Genomic DNA, 12,305 nt, shown 5'->3' with positions numbered 1-12,305 from the left:
GAGGATCCAGCTATACCACTCCTAGGCATATACCCAGAAGATGCTCGAACATATAACAAGGACATATGCTCAACTATGTTCATAGCAGCCTTATTTATAATAGCCAGGAGCTGGAAAGAACCCAGATGTCCTTCAACTGAGGAATGGACTCAAAAAATGTGGTATATTTACACAATGGAGTATTACTCAGCTATTAAAAACAATGAATTCGAGAGGTTCCTAGGTAAATGGATGGAACTAGAAATTATCATCCTGAGTGAGGTAAGCCAATCACAAAAGAAGACACATGGTATTCACTCACTGATTATTGGATATTAGCCTAGAACCTTGAAATGCCCAAGATGCAACTCACAGGCCACATGAAGCCCATAAAGAAGGAAGACCAAGTGAGGGTGATTCGGTCCTTCTTAGAAGGAGCAACAAAATACTCAAGGGAGCAAATATGGAGACAAAGTGAGGGACAGAAACTGAAGGAGGGGCCGTCTCAAGACCACCCCACCTGAGTATCTATCCCATGTGCAATCACCAAAGGTAGATGCTGATGTGGAAGACAGGAAGTGCATGCTGATAAGAGCCTGATATGGATATCTCCTCAGAGGCCTTCAAGAGTCAGACATATTCAGAGGCAGATGCTCACAACTAGCCATTGAACTGATCATGGGGTTCTCAATAGAGGAGTTAGAGTGAAGACTGAAGGAGTTGAAAGGGTTTGTGGCACCATGAGGAGAGCAACAATACCAACCAACCACAGCTCCCAGGGTCTAAACCACCAGCCTGGGAGCACTTAGGGGGGGATCCAGGGCTTCAGCTGAATATGTAAAAGTGGAGGGCCCTGCTGGGCATAGGTGGAAGAAGAGAACCTTGACCTCATGAAGGCTGGATGCCCCAGGGGGTGGGAATTTTGAGGGTGGGGAGGTGGGAGTGCGGGGGTGTAGATAGAGGTTACATCCACAGAGAAGAAGGAGGAGGGGCGAGGGGATTGGGGGTTCCGAGGGGGTGGTGGGGGATGGGGTAAGGGGACAACATAGGAAATGTAAATAAATCATCCAATAAAAAAAAAAAAGAAAAAAAAAAAAAGAAATGCCAAATGGTGTCAAGTGTGGAGGGCAATGTCAGGGCCCCAAGAGGAGAAAACAATGAGACACATTCAAGAGTCAGAAAGAGTGAGGCCAGAGATTAAGAAGCAAAGGGAACAGGAGCAAGTGGAAGCCAGATCCTAGCAGATGCTTGAAGTCATGGCAATGTATCAGGGCTCACTCTAAATCCATGGGAACGGGTCTTACTAAGCTTCTCAGGGTTTCTCTGTTGCCAGAGTGGAAGTCAGGTGACCACCAGGAAGCTAATGCTCTAGTCTAAGAGGTTTTGGGATGCCTTAGAGTAGTGAGGTCTATGGCAAAAGACACAAGAGATTCAGGATGTATTTGGAAGGAAGTGAAGGGAAAAGAGAGGAACTGATAACTCAAGGATCCTTGACTGGGAGGGGACATGGTCTTTCGTAAAAAATCAGAGAATACCCAAGGAGATGAGGGACAGGTTTGTGTGATGAGCCTACACACAAGGAGAGGAGAGGTGAAGGTACACCTTCATACTCTCCACTTACAAACAAAGAGCAACGGTCTTGAAGGTGAAGTGACTTTAAAAATAATTTTTTTTTAAACAAACTGAGCACTACACACCAGTCTGTCCTCTTTGTTTCTAGCCTAGGTCACTCCCTCATTATTCAGCCCCTCCTCCCCAGACACAGCTCATAGCCTTTCTCAGTGTCTTCCTGGCATGATTTTTTTTCTTAGAAATTTCATTACATATCTTAGTTTTTATCTGCATTATTTTGTTTCTGGAGCCAAATGAACATGATTGAAAATAATGGCTGCATGAAGAAGAGTATTTGAGACTGAGATAACAGGGTAAAATACGAATTTTAATGGCCTCACATAGACCATGTCTTCTAAACATTTATTTCAAAAGGACAAAATACAATAGAGATGTATTTGCATTCCCCAGTATTCATAGGTGACCCCAATGCGTCTCTGAGTTTCTCAGACCCAATGTCTTCCTTTACATATTTTTTATCTTTTTCCCAGAAAGGAATAGACCCACTTGGTTGACCTAATCTGGTAAGAGAAATATGCTAATGGAGACCTCATGAATCCACAAAGCACTTCTGAACTGAGCAGAGCCACCTAATAAAGCTGTAAAAATGTAACCAGCAACAGCCCAGGCTCCTGGCACCACACTGCCAAGATAAGAACCGGACAGGTGGAACACGGAGAAAGACAACCAAAAGTTATAGTGCAAACCCAACAAACACCACTGACAGGACAGTCATTAGTATCTCAGAGCTGTTTCATCTTCTACAAAACACAGATAAAAAGAAGTACGCACCCCATTATAGTGCTCTGGAGATTAAGTCACGTGTGGATAGATGTTGAGCATAAAGGTCCAGTGTGGAGACTGTGGATAGGCTTGCTTTCCCCCTGCCGCCCCCCACCCCCCACCGCTCCTGCCTTGGATCTGAGTGTCAGATGACCCAACAAAACCTGGGCCAAGTCAATGCATGAGTGTGCATGTGTGTGTACAAGTGTGAGCTTGTAAGTATGTATGTATGTCCACAGTCTCTTCAGGGTCTATGTTATTTTTTTCTTAATGCTCTTGATGCCTGTGAGTATGCTGCATTGAGATTGAAATCTGAGGCTATGCATTTGTATTAGGGCCTCGGACAGAAACAAAGGAAACATTCCAAAATCAAGTCTTCCTAAGGAAACTTTCTTTATGGCTGTTACTCAGAGCCCATGGCCTCAAAATGAGTCATACAGCTAAAGAGTATTAGGAAGATGAGATGGAATGCTGGCTTTCCCCTCTAAGACAAGATTACATGTGACAACATGACTGATCTGAAACTCATTATGTAGCCCGACTGGCTTCAAGATCATGGCAATATTTCTGCCTCAGTTTCCTGAGTGCTGGAACTATAGATGTGAGTACTTTGTCCATTATGATATGAACTTTTAGCGGAAATACTATGTTGTCCATCACAGCATCAAGATTTTGCCAGGAAGGAAGAATGGACTTGGGGTAGGATAGTAACAGTATTTGCTGGATAGAAAAAAAAGCAGTAACATTCAAAGAAAATTATGTGTTTTATAATCTTTTTCTTTTTTTATGCTCACAATCTCTTTGGGCTGGTTGAGCCAAGATAATATAAGTCAAAGAAAAGTTCTTAAGCTTAAAAGATTTGCAGAAGCAGGCCACTGTCCCAGAAGCTACTCAAGAATATATTTGTATGAGCCAAGACACATGCTGGTAATTCAAATATTCTGCATTCTGATGCTGTTGAGGTAAATTATGTATCATCTATCTATCTATCTATCTATCTATCTATCTATCTATCTATCATCTATCTTTCTATCTTCTCTCTCTCTCTCTCTCTCTCTCTCTCTCTCTCTCTCTCATATTTTAACATAAAGCCAGCTTATTTCAAATTTCAGTAAGTATGCTGTTATTTTAAATTTGAATTGGACAAGGAAAGGACCCAGTGTTATTTCTACTAAGACAAGATTGAACATGTCTGCATAGTCATATTGAGATGCACAAAGTCTGGGAATAAATATGGTCAAATTATAATGACATGTATGTATGAAGAAGACACTATAGTGAAGCCTGTTATTTGGAAGGGGAAAAGGTTATACACACAGCAGAAAATTGAAATGGTTCCAAACTCCAACTTACAATTATATTTCTCATTGATAAGTTCATATAGATCATGTCATTGATTTTCCTTTCCAGCAAAGAATCAATTATAAAAGACACTTACCTTATTGTACCTTTGCTGAAGTTTGGGATGTCACGTGCTTGGCCACTAGTCAGAACGCAGCACTAGAAAACAACAAAATGTGGTTAACAGATGAACAGGACCCTGGGAAGGTGGTAGGCAATAGTTTTGAGAAAATATTTTGAAGCCACATACAAAAGTTATAGAATTTCCAACTGGAAGTGAATTTACAGGTCATGAGGATGAACCTCCGTGTTACCAGCGATGAGGCCACAGGGATTCAGAAAAGCTAATTCATCTGCCACTCTCAGTAAGTTAAGCGGCTGCCATCCAAGCATGAGGACCTCAGTTAAATCTCTAGAATTTACAGTAAAAAGGCTGGTATGGTGCTGCACATCTGTAATTCCAGAACTTGAAGGTAGACAGGAAAATTTCCAGAGTCTCAGGACAGAGAAAGACAACCTAAGACCTAGGCCTCACCACACATATGAGGCAGATCTGCAGTTTGGTCTTCATGTGGGTCCCAAACAGCTAGAGTGGAGGCTATCTCAAAAGCTGTTGCCCACATATGTTTTTCTGGCTATCTGCCTTGGCTGTCCTCACTGAGAGAGGAAGTAGGAATCGCTTAGCTTTACAGAGACTTGATGCATCAGGTGTGAGGATATCCAAGGCCCCCCACAACCCCCTTGCTCAGAGGAGAAGGGGAGGGAGGTGGAGGGAAGGATTGTGGGAGGGGTGACTGAGAAGGGGCAGTGAGTGGGATGTTAAGTGAATAAGTAAAGGGAAGGTGAGGAGAAAGAAAGAGAAAGAGAAGAACCAAACCCCAGTGAGCTCCTGGTTCCATAGCTCCACCCCTGCCCCTCCCAAAGTCTCCCTAAGGTCAGGCTGGCAAAGAAGGTCACTCACTGCAGAAAGTGAGAAAGACATTTCCATCCCTCCCTTTTCATTCCCCCTTATTTCAAAGGGAAGCCATGTGCTTAATATGCAGGAAAGGCCTGCATTCCACCTTCCCCTACACCGTTCAAGAATGTACTCATGTAATGACCTCATTCATGGAGACAATGAATGTTAAGGAAACCCCTCCACTCCATTCAGGTGTAGTCCTCATTTCAAAGCTCTAGTGCTAGGGCTGGAACCTTAGAGAAGTGACAGAGTTTGCTTTCTGCTGTGATAAACACAACAACCAAAAGCAACCTGGAGCGGAAAAGAGCTTATTTCACTTCAAGGGTGATAGGTCATCATTGAGGGAAGTTGAGGCAGGAACTGAAGAGACTGCAGCACAGCTTACTATCTTGCTTCTGCTGATTAGCTTAGCTACCTTTCTTTTAATCTGAGATTTGTCAAGGATGGCTCATTGCATAGAGGGCTTTTCCCATGTCCCCCATATCAATCAGAAATCAAGAAAATGTCACACAGACATGAGGAGAGTAAATCTGATGGAGGCTACTCCTCAATAGAAATTCCTTCATACACAGTCTAGGTTTGTAACAATTTGACAAAACCTAACCAGCACATGGAGCACTTCTTTTGTTAACTCTATTTCTAATCATTGTGTTTGTATGTCTATGGAGGCTGGAGAACAGCCTGGGAGTTATCCTTAGGACTACTATAAGCCCCAGGGATACATTATTCTCTCTCTCCAGTCCTGGGTTTACAAATATGTACCACCATATCTAGCATCTGATATGGCAAGCACTTTTTCGACTGATCCATCCTGCTGATATCAGCCCAGGAAGCACCACCTTTAAAAGTTAATTAGACAAATGAAAGAGGCACTATGGAAAGGCAATGGGGAAGTGTGCAGATGTGAAGGATGCTCCTGTGGAGATTGGAGGGGAGCTTCAAAGGGAGAAGTAGGGGGGAGCCTACAGTCACATGCACTGGACTGTCTCAGCAAGAAAGAGGGAACTGGGGCAAACTCTGCCAGTGTGGCCAGTGACAATGAAAGCTCAGAGACACATGGCAAACTTTAAGAAGGTTTTCGTAGATAATGGAAAGTGTAACTGATGAGTCAAAAATAGATCTGCATCATATTCATGGAATATGCAAGGAATAGATGGTAAAAGTAAGAAATAATAGGCACTCAAGTCAATTTGAGAACCATTTCTCTCAGAGCATGAGCTATCTGTCATCTGGACACCTGCTTCGGTACGATTAAGGGACTTTCGCCTATTTGTGCCTGAAATCACTTAAGTGCTATGGACCTTCCCTCTCCTGGGAGCACTTGGTTAAGAAGAGCGTGCGACAAAAGGAGCAGCTATAGGGCTGGGCATTCTATGGCATCCATTCATTTGGCACACAGGGAAACTGAGGCTGTGGTGTGGGTGAGACTTAGGTCATCACAGCCTAGACCTTGAATCTAGTTCTGTTTGAGTGCCCTATCTTTGCATTCTTGTGTTTGCTATATAAGCACAAGGACTTTTGCATCATCTCTACAGCAATATATCCTTGGAAATGAGCATCTATCCCTAACCCCACATAAACATTCCCATTCCTTCTAGAGATGTGGTTCAATGACACTTTGGTGGGAGGAGGCAGGCAGTATTTCTCTCTCATCACCATCTAACCAGCAGCATGCGGGCATGCTGATGAGTCCAGGGTTCATTCGTCACTGCTGGTATCTTCATAGGACCGAGCATTGGCATTAAAAGCACATATGGCCATGCTTGGCTTTTCAAGTGGGTACTGAAGACTGAACTCCAGGGCAAGTGCATAGCTAGATGATTCCTTTCATATGCAGGAGAATCACCTCATACTAACCTACCGCATTCCAGAGAACATTTACCGAACCATCAGCCAAAGTTTAGATTTCATTGTTAAAACTGGTTCAGTCTCCCAGAGCAGACTTTGGTCAACAACGTTGTTTAATTTACAACCAGGACTTCTGACATGCTGACATCTTGGGTACAGATTGCTTTGACAAGTCAATACATAGCTATGGGTAATGCAAACTTATGCAAAATTACATTACTATAACAATAACCCATGAGGAATAGATTATGAAAGTATCCGTTGATGTACGTTTCTGTTAACTAATGAATTTGGGAGCAATTTCTGAGGCCGAAGACCCTCAAGTTTCTCCAGTATCAGATACAGCAAAGTATTCATCTTGAAAACTAGTAACAAATGTGCTGTCTTCCATCTTGCCTTCAAAGTCATTTTGTTGCCAATTAATTGTATATGGCATTTACTTGGGAGTAAGCTGTAAATCTTGGACTGTAGAAGATTGGCTTTTGTAAATCCCAGTAACTATTGTTCAGAAGGTTACAGTCTTAGAATATTACTGGTGATGTCAAAGATGACTGTCACAATTATGCAGATAGCTGAACATAGAGCGGCACAATGCTGGGGACAGAAAAATAACCATGGAAAGCAACAAGACAGACTTCTTTCTATGAGACTGCAGACTACTCTTTTGATTGACAACATGTAAGAGTTGCCTGTCCACTACTGAAATAACAGAAGCCGCAGTGAAGCGCAACTCTGAACTTTCAGGATGATAATCTGACAGCATTTATTTCCTTAAAACTTTGCTACATTTATTTTGAGGATATACATTCTCGTATCTCCAGAAAGACACAAAACATCAACTTAGACATACACCCTCCTTTTTTCAATTTAACTGGATGATAAATGAGTCCCCAGCCATCTGATTTAGATAGAATTGAACCTGCTCACAATCTTGAAATAACTGGGCTTAATTAACTAATTTAACTCTTAAATTTGTCTGAAATTAGATCCTGGCCCATTAGGGATAATCAAAATATTCCCATTCCAATTTCAAAGTTTGCTAAACTACTTTATTTGAAGACCAAAATAACAAGAGGTTTGTCAAAATTGAGATTCAAAGTCTTTTTATGGATTCATGATAAATATAGCACCTAAGCTCACAGATTATGCAAGGCCTATCTGCATTACATTTTTGTTGATGCTCACGCAGAAGTCACTCATTCCCTGATCTGTCCCTCATCTCACTTCTTACTGGTCCATTCAGAGTAGGGGAGACAAAGTAATTTATGACATGGCATGGTTGTTTGGTTTTGTGTGTGTGTGTATTTGTGTATGTGTATGTGTGAGTGTGTATGTGTGTGTGTGTGCATGTACACATGTGTGCATGTATGTGTGTATGTGTGCCTTTGTGTGTATGTGTGCATATGTGTGTGTGTGCATATGTGTGTGTATGTGTCTATGTATGTATGCATATGGAAGTCAGAGCTCTACTTTGAGTTCTGTCTCTCAGATGTCACTCCACTTGTGCTTTTGACACAGGATCTCTCATTGGGACCTGGGGCTTACTGACTAGGCTAGACTGGCTGGCCATCAAACTCTAGGGATCCTCCTATTCCTACTTCTCTTGCTCTGGAATTAAAATGGAATGCCACAATACAGGCTTTTCACATGGGTGCCAAGGATGGAACTCAGGCCCCCAGGCTTCTGCTCTGCTCATTACCAATTGAGCTATCTCCTCATTCTTAAAACAGTTCTTTAAATAAAATGACCTCATCGTATATAAGAGAACCCAAACAGCAGCAAGTCAAAGGAGTTGGGAGAGTAAGTGTTGGTCATTATGTTCAATTGGTAAATGAAATCCACAGGTCCAATAAAGATCCAATAACTGTCCCAAAGCATTGTCCAGTAAATAAATGGAATGGCTGGCTGGCAGGCAGGCAGGCAGGCAAGCATGGTGCCCTGTCCCTTCTTTAAAAATTAGATATCATCCGAGTCATAGGAACAACCACAACAAATATTTACCGAAATCTTGTCTTGCTTTGTTTTCTGCTGCTGTGATAGACACAGGAAACTTGAGAAGGGAAGGAGGTACTTGGCTTAAGGTTACCATCCATAATTATGGGAATTAAAGACAGACTCTTGGTGCAGGAAACTGTAGTCAAGAACTGAAGTAGAGACCATATTGGAATGCTGGTTACTGACTTGCTCAGCTACCAGCTACCATTGTTATGCAGCCCTGGTCCATTTGCCTAGGGATAGTTCTTCCCACAGTGGGCTGGGCCCTCTTGCTCCCATAGCAAATGCTTAGATTTCAGGTGACATAACAAACACTTTAACCGTTTAATGAGGTAGCACAGGACCATATAAAATCAAAGTATAGACCAAGCTTGTTGGTTTCAGCAGGCAATTAAATGTTACATCCATTTGTCACATATACTAAAAGATGCAAGAAGAACTGAAGAAGAGGAAACTTGGCATAAAATGAACACACCTAATATCTAGTCATCCCATTTATTATTCAATTCTACTGTGTACAAATATCAAATATTAGTTTCAGTTTTGATTTCTTTTAATCATAAAGCTCGAGAAAATTAAAACTGAAAATACATATTAGCTCAATTCTTACAGATTATGAATTCCAACTTTTGTACACAATTTTTGTAAGTTTAAAATGAAATCTGAATTTGAAGTAGGCTATAGCTGAAGACAAAGCAGATGTTTGTTCACATTTTCCCATTTACTGACATTTTTCAGTATAAGGTAAAAAGGCAACACCCTCAAACTCCAGCTCCGTTTATTAAGGTAAAGTAGATCTCAGTATAAGATTTTTTCATACTCTACCAGCTCCTTTTACAGTGATTGTTTCTAAGTAACTTTTATTTTTAATACATGATTCTGTATGTGAGTGTGCATGCTTGTCTGTTAGTGTGCACACGCGAGTGTAGTTGTCCATGGATCTCAGAAGTACCAGATCCCTTGGAGTTGAAGTTACAGGAGGTTGCAAATTGCTTGACATAGGCGCTAGGACCCAAACTCAGGATCTCTGCCAGAACACCAAGTACTCTTAACCCCTCAGCCATTTCTCTAGCTCCTATAATGGCGAATTTAAAGATAATTCATAGCGGTGAATTTACTATGGGGCCTCCATCTGGGACATAATTGGGCAAAGGAGTTATCTGTTTTGTGTTAGACTTATCATGACATTTTTGAACCTTGTGAGGTATGTTGGTAAAAGTGGCTAGTTAGTGTCACTGGTACAGATGAGGTGAGTTAAAGAGGCAAGGTGGATTTAAACAATTTCACCTTTCCTCTTGTACCATAAAAGGGAAGTTTTCTATTTATTGGCTCCTGTTGTGACTTGAAATGTTCCATCACATGTAAGCCTAGAAGACAAGTTTATTTTATAATTAGCAGCAACCTGCACAGACAGACAGAGAGAGGCCCATCCATTGTTCTGCCCGTGTGTGTGCTCTTGAACCTTGATTCCTACAAGTCGTAATTCCAAGCTACCCAACTCAGAAGCAGAATTTGAAAAGTGGCACACTAAAGAAAAGTAATACAATAATTTTTTACTTTTAGTTTTTTTACTTTTCAAAAAATCACAAATGCCATTCAAAAGAAAAACATAGATGGTCTTTGTTTCTTCTACTCTCCGTCTTCCTGGTATTAACTGTTTGATATCTGTCATTCCTTGTGCCCCCCTTTCTTTGAAATACACCCATCTGCTTCACAGTATCCATGCCACATAGATGTCTATTCATTTCCCCTTCACACTGAATAATAGGTGAGTCTTTTAAATCAACATACATGTATCTCATGTAGGATTCATATGAGAATTGATCTACGTCACTCAGTTGGTTCTTTTGTAAAGTTGTTTCTTCTGATGATTATTGGTATAGTATAATAATCCTTATGTACATAGGCATACTTATTTTAGTTATATATTCCCATAGCAGTGATTCATGAGTTATGGAATATTAACATTTAAAACTTGGCTATTTTATTTTCCCTTTCCTCAGCATAATTGGATAGTATCCTTATTCATCTATCTACAGTGCTACATTTGTCAATTTGTACAGATAGTTACATTTATGACTGTGTTTATGGCTATATACCCATCTCTATGTGTATGAATTCTCACCGATACACTTTCATTACCCTTGGGGTTCCAAGGACTTTCATGCTGAGAGCCGATTGGGAATAAAATTTATCTAGATTAATTACTATGCTGCAAAGAATAAGGAGATAATTTTCAAAAAAGTATATGCAGTAAAAATAAAAATAGTAGCTATACTTCAGAGAAATGATTATAAAAGAGTTATTGTCTTAGAGAGAGAAAAACTACAAAATGCACCTTTTAGTGAGTCACCCTACGAGGAAAGACATTCCAACCTTAAAAGTCAATGCTATTATTTCTTCCATGAAACCATAACTAAAAAATTTTCAGCCCTGCTAATAGTTTCCTGTAATCTTTAAAAGCTAAAAAAAAAAGTAACAAAAGAAATGCACCAGTCCTAAAACTGCTTAATTTTATAAAATGGGCTGTATCTTTAAAAGGCTGCTTTTCAGCAGACACGGGTGAGCTCGGGGTTGGAAATGTTAACCACCCTTTTCTTCAGGTGACCTTTCTCAAGTCCTTCTCCAGGTGGCTTTAATTACAGTCTGTAAATCGCAGCCTGCTCTGAGTGCCTCTCCTCAGAGTTTCTCTGGCTAAGTCATAGCATGAATATGAAAGTCCAGGAATAAATGCCATTTTTTTTTCAGCAGTTTTGAAGAGCTGACCAAGTCATGATGTTTACAAGGGTCAAAGAATGGAGGAAGGAAACGTTCCTGGGGATTAGATTCTTATAAAGGACGTTACCTTGGATGCTTCCAGAAGGAGCTAAAGAACCATCTTACAGGATCAAGGGGGACATTTACCCCTCCAGGTCATTGCTGTACAATGGAACGGCCAGACTCAACCCCAGCACTTTGGAATTATCTAGAAGACAGAGAAGAATGAGTAGTGTTTGTTCCAGTTTCAAGTCAGTAGGCAGATTTACTCTTAAACAAGCAAATGAAGGTATTTTTCTGCTTGGTATCCAAGACTGGCTTCTTTGGAGATGTTTCCTTTTTTATTTTTTCATTCTTTAATCTTCAAAGTCTTTTTAAAAAAGGTTTTCCCAGACATCATAAACGCCATACTAGGCACTAGATTTTTAAAAATATGTTCTTACCAACTTTCTGAAATTAAAAGCACATAAACACATCTATAATATTTTAAATCTTAATAACACAAATGTTAAATGCAAACTATCATATGCAAAATAGACTAGAAACCTCAGAGTCAAGTATTAAACCTCACTGTAGATGATCACTGGGACTGGAGTGGGCACTCCAATGAGCCAAGAAGTTAATTTCAGCTTTAAACATACATAAATACATACACATACATACACATAATACACATAAACACATACACACATGCCACACAAACAAATGCATATTTATATGTATATATAAACTCTGAGGAAAGATAGGTTTAAATTGAGGAGCATGTTCTGAAATAAACAGCTCAGCTCAGCTCCTTACCATTCCAGGGTTCATATTCAACCAGATGAAACATTTAGGGTATAGTTACTTTGAGTCCAGTTTCAAGAGTAAACCAAGTTACTTCTGTTCCAGACAAGAAAAGTTACTGTGAGATGAGCCAACACTGTCCTGAGAATGCACAGACTGAGTTCCTTGGCCACACTACCACCAACTGTGCACAGACAAAGTCTTATTCTTAGTTATTTTTATTTATGTGTCTCTGTGTGCATGTCAT

The 12,305-nt window shown here is 40.5% G+C and overlaps 1 protein-coding gene across 1 annotated transcript in view; it reads right to left on the bottom strand.

Annotated features, from left to right (window-relative positions):
• Chrm3 (cholinergic receptor muscarinic 3) overlaps positions 1-12,305 on the bottom strand; it is a 323,683-nt gene that overhangs the window by 235,530 nt on the left and 75,848 nt on the right. The window contains exons 2-3 of the mRNA XM_028769887.1: positions 11,361-11,480; positions 3,812-3,873 (exon numbers count right to left, since the gene is read on the bottom strand). The gene's annotated coding sequence lies outside the window, so the exon portion shown is untranslated. The remainder of the gene's footprint in view (positions 1-3,811; positions 3,874-11,360; positions 11,481-12,305) is intronic.

Source organism: Grammomys surdaster, unplaced genomic scaffold (genome assembly GCF_004785775.1).
Source record: "Grammomys surdaster isolate TR1022 unplaced genomic scaffold, NIH_TR_1.0 194, whole genome shotgun sequence".
Classification (NCBI taxonomy): Eukaryota; Metazoa; Chordata; class Mammalia; order Rodentia; family Muridae; genus Grammomys; species Grammomys surdaster.
This window is presented reverse-complemented; position numbering and strand designations above follow the sequence as displayed.